Below are 6,178 nucleotides of genomic sequence, written 5' to 3' on the forward strand. Positions count from 1 at the left end.
ATGCTCAGCTAAGTGATCTTTTGCTATTGTCCACATTTGATCTGGTTTTGTCTATTTCAGTTTTGTGTGGTCAGCCAGCTCCGGCAGGGACTGTGCTGATTCACCATCCAAATGTTACTGCTTGTGTCAGTTTGTTTTTGTCCCTTATTAGATTGGTATATTCTAAAAGCAGAGCAAAAAGAGGCCAGAGTGCTGATATAGTGGGGGGTGAAGTCTAGTGACTTCAGAATTTTTTTCTATCAGACGTGTTGGGCATTTTTTGCAGGGTTTTTTGTGTGATTGCAGACAGTGTCTTTCCTTTCCTGTCCTGTCTAGTTAGTGTGGGCCCCATCGTTTGCTCAGTCTATTTTCCTGCCTGCGTTTGTGTTTTCATCTTGTCTCACCGACAATATATGTTTGGGGGCTATCTATTCCTTTGGGGTCTGCTCTGGGGCAGTTTACATTTCCCCTTTCTTGCTTTAGGCTTATTTAGCTCTCCGGCTGTGTCGAGGCATCTAGGATCATCGTAGGTACGCTCCACAGTTACTGCTAGTTGTGTGGATAGGATCAGGGGTCTGCAATCCACTTAGTTACCAACCTCTCTGGTTTTCTGTGGCTTGGCTTGGTCTTGCTCTCCTCCTCGGTGACCCAATCATAACACACTTCCCTAGCTGACACTGAACTCCCTGCAACCAGTACATGTTGCCCTTTATCAGCACTAGTCCCCCCCACTGGGCTAGTCCTATCCTTATCCATCTCCTATCATACATGACAAACCCACGATGCTTAGGGTACAGTGGCACCTAGCGACTCACCAGCGATCCCGACCAGCGATATGACGCGGTCAGGATCGCTGGTGCATCACTAGGTGGTCGCTAGTGAGCTGCCACACAGGCAGATCTCACCAGTGACATCGCTGGGGACGGGGGTCGCTACTTACCTGTCAGACGCGGCGATCCTGCGTCCTCCCGCCCGGCTCCACGCGTCGCTCATCGTCACAGCAGGAAGCGCCGCAGGAAGTGACCGACGAGGAATGATACAGGAGCTTCTCGCGCGATCAGCGATAAACCAGCGGGGGAGCCGGCCGGAGGTAAGTATCACATGCAGCGATATCGCAGTGTGTAACGGGGGCTTTACTCTACATCCTCTGCGGTTCTCGGCTTATCCTACACTGCACTCACATTATATATTAACACTTCACAGACTGTACATCACCATAATACATTACACTGGACACACATTACTTCTACATATATAGCCGCATGACATTATTCACATGGCGCGTCTGTTGTCTGAGGTGCAGGAACACGACAGTCCACATCCCCACATCTGCACAAGATCGATCTTCCATCAAGTCGCCATGACTCCAGATCAAGCTGAAGACTGGTAAATAAATCATATAGATTATATATATTGTGAGGTAGCGCTGTCATTCGGGTAGGGGATTCACGCTTGGCAGCCCAATAATCACATCCGGCACAGGTTTTCCATAAAACCAGATCAGTCCCTGCGGTTTATTATGCAGCATAAACCGTGACCAATAACATCCAATTTATATCACTGTCACGACAGCGGACCCTGTGCCACCAATATGTCACAATCCCACCGCTGACACCGGTATGTCAGCCGACGGAGGGATATGATGCACTGCCGGCACACGGCTATCACAGGCACAGTGGGGGCTTATCTTAGTTATCCCACCACCGGCACCATGTGACAAAAATATACAGCAAGCTAATCTTGCTCTAAAAATTTATCGCAGGGGGGTATTTTGGATGCCCCACTACTGCTAACAACGTTCCAACAATGTTTATGGATATCCCACTTTCTCAGTTCCTCTTTGGAACTCGCAGCTCCCTAGCGCCCCCCTTACCCTCAGGTCAGTCAGGGAACTGCACCTAGGTTAATTAGTCACCGGATGGGCTGCTTGTTGTGCACGGGCTATTAGACTACTGCAGTAAGGGAATTATCAATTCTTTGTCCACAGCCACTCATTCAGCATGTGAGACCCTTCCGTACTGCCAACTAGCCCAACCAACTGAACACACCACGCTGCCACCAGCCACGATTCATTTAATCAAAGAGTTAATTAAGAGGGTCCGTGGCAAACCCCCAAATTAGTAGCGATTATCTAAAAAAAGGCGTATAGTTCGTTTCTTAGAGCATGAAGGCAGACTGATAATTTTATCATTTATTCCCAAAAGGTGGGCAGTGATTACATAGATAAAAGTTGTTGCAAAGTTGAGACATTAAATATGTACAATGCAAACATAAAAACAACAATGATTAAAAAACAGAGTAACACTTACATGTGCTTAGTTGGTATTAGGCAGACCATGTGTGGCAAGGGGGATGGGCCGCTTAGTGTTGTGAGTTCATTTTCCCCTCCGTCACTGAGGCCTGGTGAACTCCCTATTCTAGTGAAGGAAGGTAGTGAGCCTGATTATCAGGCACCTGGGACTAATGAAGACGATTGGCTGAGTGGAGTCACTGACTGGATTTAAGGCAGCCTACGCCCTTTCTACCCTGCGGGTGATTCTCTGTGGACTCTTGGATACCAGTCTGATTCCTTCTCTCCTAAAGCTAAGTTTCTGTTTTGCCTTTTTGCTTCTAAGATTTGTTTTTGTTTTTCTTGCTTTTTGGATTCTGCCACTCCCTGCTGGAGTGTGCAGTGTTCCGTGAGCTCCGTCTTCTGAAAGTACCTGAGTGCTGATTTAGTTTTTGAAGCTTAGTTGCTTCAGGGCCATTTTTATATCAGCTTGCTGGCTTTTGTCTCTGATAGGGTTTTGGCAGATTGCAGACAGAAGCCTTCCTATCCGTTCCTATCTAGGTAGTTTTTGGGCCCCGTCTTTGCTCAGCCTGTCTTTCTGTCTGTGTAAGTGTTTTCATCTTGCTTCACCGTCATTATATGTGGGGGGCTGCCTATTGCTTTGGGGTCTGCTCTGGGGCAGTTAGATTTCTCCTTTCCTTCTTTAGGCCTATGTATCTCTGCGGCTGTGATCGAGGGGTCTAGGTCATCGTAGGAACCCCCCACGGCTACTGCTAGTTGTGTTGATAGGTTCAGGGGTCTGCAATCTGATAGTTGCCAACTTCTCTGGTTTTCAGGACTTAGCTAGCATTTCTGTTTTTGCCTCCTACGGTGACTCAATCATAACAGCTTAGCCAGACGTCCCCGGACATCTGCAGGTCTTTCCAGCATCAAAACTCCAGCTTCAACTGAAGAATTGTAAGGGAGGGGTATCTTATAGCCTAGGGTCGGTTACATCACGAAAAGGGCAGTCTGGAGAAGTTCATCCCCCCTTTCTCCAAGTTGCAATTTCACTGTAAAACTTATAATAACTATATCTAAACGAGGGACGCTCGTATAAACACACCGATGGTCTCATTTTTCTCAATTTATCGAATCCAATAAGACAACACAAAGCATGCCATAATTAAGACACTCCATTTGGGAGCAATCCATATCTCAGTTTCTGGAGGGCTTAGAATCGTGAAAATTTGGGGTTAGAAAGCTGGCTTTGTTGCCTACACAGAGATGTGATTATTATATATCTGCGGTGTATGGTTTTTGCGATATGACTTGTTTTAATACTTCCCATAGCTGAATTCAAGCCCCTGGTTTTATACAGACATGCTTTCCACTCAGCTTAATTAACATTCCTAGCTTCAAAGGAAATGGCTGGTGTCCTGTTTCAGATGCAGGCAGACCAGCAAACACACACAGCTGCTAAGAAGGGAGAAACAAAAGGAGGGGGGCTGCAGCTGTGTGACAAGGAGATTTTCTCCTAGAATGGAGGATTCTGGAAGGTTCCAACAAAATCATGCCTTACAGTACATTACAATCACCAGCATAACGTCCACTACAGAGCTTTCCTCGGTTAAGCCTGTGGTCACACAGGGTCTCAATGTCCAGTACTCAGGCTCTTCAGCCTCACATATTTCTCACCCCATCAGGGTTTACCTCATGGCTGCTACAGCTCACTGCAGATGTTCCTTTCCCTCCTCTGGGAACTCTCAGACGCTGGCAGCCATTCCACACAGCCACTTCTCATGCTGTGTGCCAGGAGACACATCTCCTAGCGGGACCTTCCACACTGGACCAACCAGGTCCCTACATTCACCCCATGTGACCTACCCTGGCCACCATATATGGTCCGTAGCCACGCCCACCGGATCACATGGCTATGACCTCATCACAGGTTTTTCACACTCCCATACACACTCTACCATAGTGTTCTAAACACACTCCCTGGGTGGGTTTGTAGGTAACTAGGGCCGCCCATCTCCCTAGTTACCTGGAGACTTCTCCCTGACACATTGACACAGCACCTCAGCAGTATCACTGCTGCTCAACACACGCATCAGTTTCCATCTCAAGGCCACCCACCTTGCGATACATAACAGTCCTTCCATATTCTGCCACTCATCCTCTCTCTTGGGACATCCACACAGCACCCCCTAGAGGACACAGTGGTCATTACACCACTATATATATATATATATCCAGCATATCATTTGTTTCCTGGCTGCAGCGGTAACGTCAAAACTACAGCGCCCATCATGGCCACAGATAAGCCACTGTGCCATCTTCATTAGTGGAGCTGCTGAGGTTAATGACTGGCTGCAGCGGTAACATCACAATTACAGCACCCATCATGGCCACAGATAAGCCGCTGTGCCATCTTCATCAGTGGAGCTGCTGAGGTTAGTGACTGGCTGCAGTGGCAACATCACAACTACAGCACCCATCATGGCCACAGCTAAGCCGCTGTGCCATCTTCATCAGTGGAGCTGCTGAGGTTAGTGACTGGCTGCAGTGGCAACATCACAACTACAGCACCCATCATGGCCACAGTTAAGCCGCTGTGCCATCTTCATCAGTGGAGCTGCTGAGGTTAGTGACTGGCTGCAGTGGCAACATCACAACTACAGCACCCATCATGGCCACAGCTAAGCCGCTGTGCCATCTTCATCAGTGGAGCTGCTGAGGTTAGTGACTGGCTGAAGTGGCAACATCACAACTACAGCGCCCATCATGGCCACAGATAAGCCACTGTGTCAACTACATCAGTTGAGCTGTTGAGCTTAGTGACTGGCTGCAGCGGTAACATCAAACTACAGTGCCCATCATGGCCACAGATAAGCTGCTGAGCTTAGTGACTGGCTGCAGCGGTGACATCACAACTACAGCGCCCATCATGGCCACAGATAAGCTGCTGTGCCGTCTTCATCAGTGGATCTGCTGAGCTTAGTGATTGGCTGCAGTGGTACAATCACAACTACAGCGCCCATCATGGCCACAGATAAGCTGCTGTGCTGTCTTCATCAGTGGAGCTGCTGAGCTTAGTGACTGGCTGCAGCGGTAACACAACTACAGCGCCCATCATGGCCACAGATAAGCTGCTGTGCTGTCTTCATCAGTGGAGCTGCTGAGCTTAGTGACTGGCTGCAGCGGTAACATCACAACTACAGCGCCCATCATGGCCACAGATAAGCTGCTGTGCTGTCTTCATCAGTGGAGCTGCTGAGCTTAGTGACTGGCTGCAGCGGTAACATCACAACTACAGCGCCCATCATTGCCGCAGCCAAGCAGCTGTGCCGTCTTCATCAGTGGAGCTGCTGAGCTTACTGACTGGCTGCAGCGGTAACATCACAACTACAGCGCCCATCATGGCCACAGATAAGCTGCTGTGCTGTCTTCATCAGTGGAGCTGCTGAGCTTAGTGACTGGCTGCAGCGGTCATGTGCGCTGTAGTTGTAACATCACTGCTGCATCCAGGGAACAGGTCAGTTGTGGAGCGGCAGCACCGGACCCGGGAACGGGAATATCGGCTCTGTTTATTAGATTCAACATGTGCGTCGCCTTTGGGGAGGAAAAATCATGGAAACCTCCCTAAATTGAAGTAGAACACAAAGAAACACTGAAATAACGAAGGATCGCAATAGCGAATGATTCAGATTTCATAAAGTTCTATTGTACACAGAAAGATACAAAGTATCACAAGTCCAGGCCTTCCTGTAATGTCACGGTGTGTGCTCCCGCCATCACCGCTCCCTGTCCTCAGAAATATGTGCACCCGAGCCACAAGTGTTTGCTGACCAGACACTTGAGACTGTGAGTCCTCGAATGTCAGCCGGGTGATACCGGGGGCATCACTGCACCCAGAGCCCGGGAGGACGGCAGCTTCTGACCCCAGGG

The sequence above is a fragment of the Dendrobates tinctorius genome, unplaced genomic scaffold (assembly GCF_039654945.1).
Source record: "Dendrobates tinctorius isolate UK_male_01 unplaced genomic scaffold, ASM3965494v1 ptg000173l, whole genome shotgun sequence".
NCBI lineage: Eukaryota > Metazoa > Chordata > Amphibia > Anura > Dendrobatidae > Dendrobates > Dendrobates tinctorius.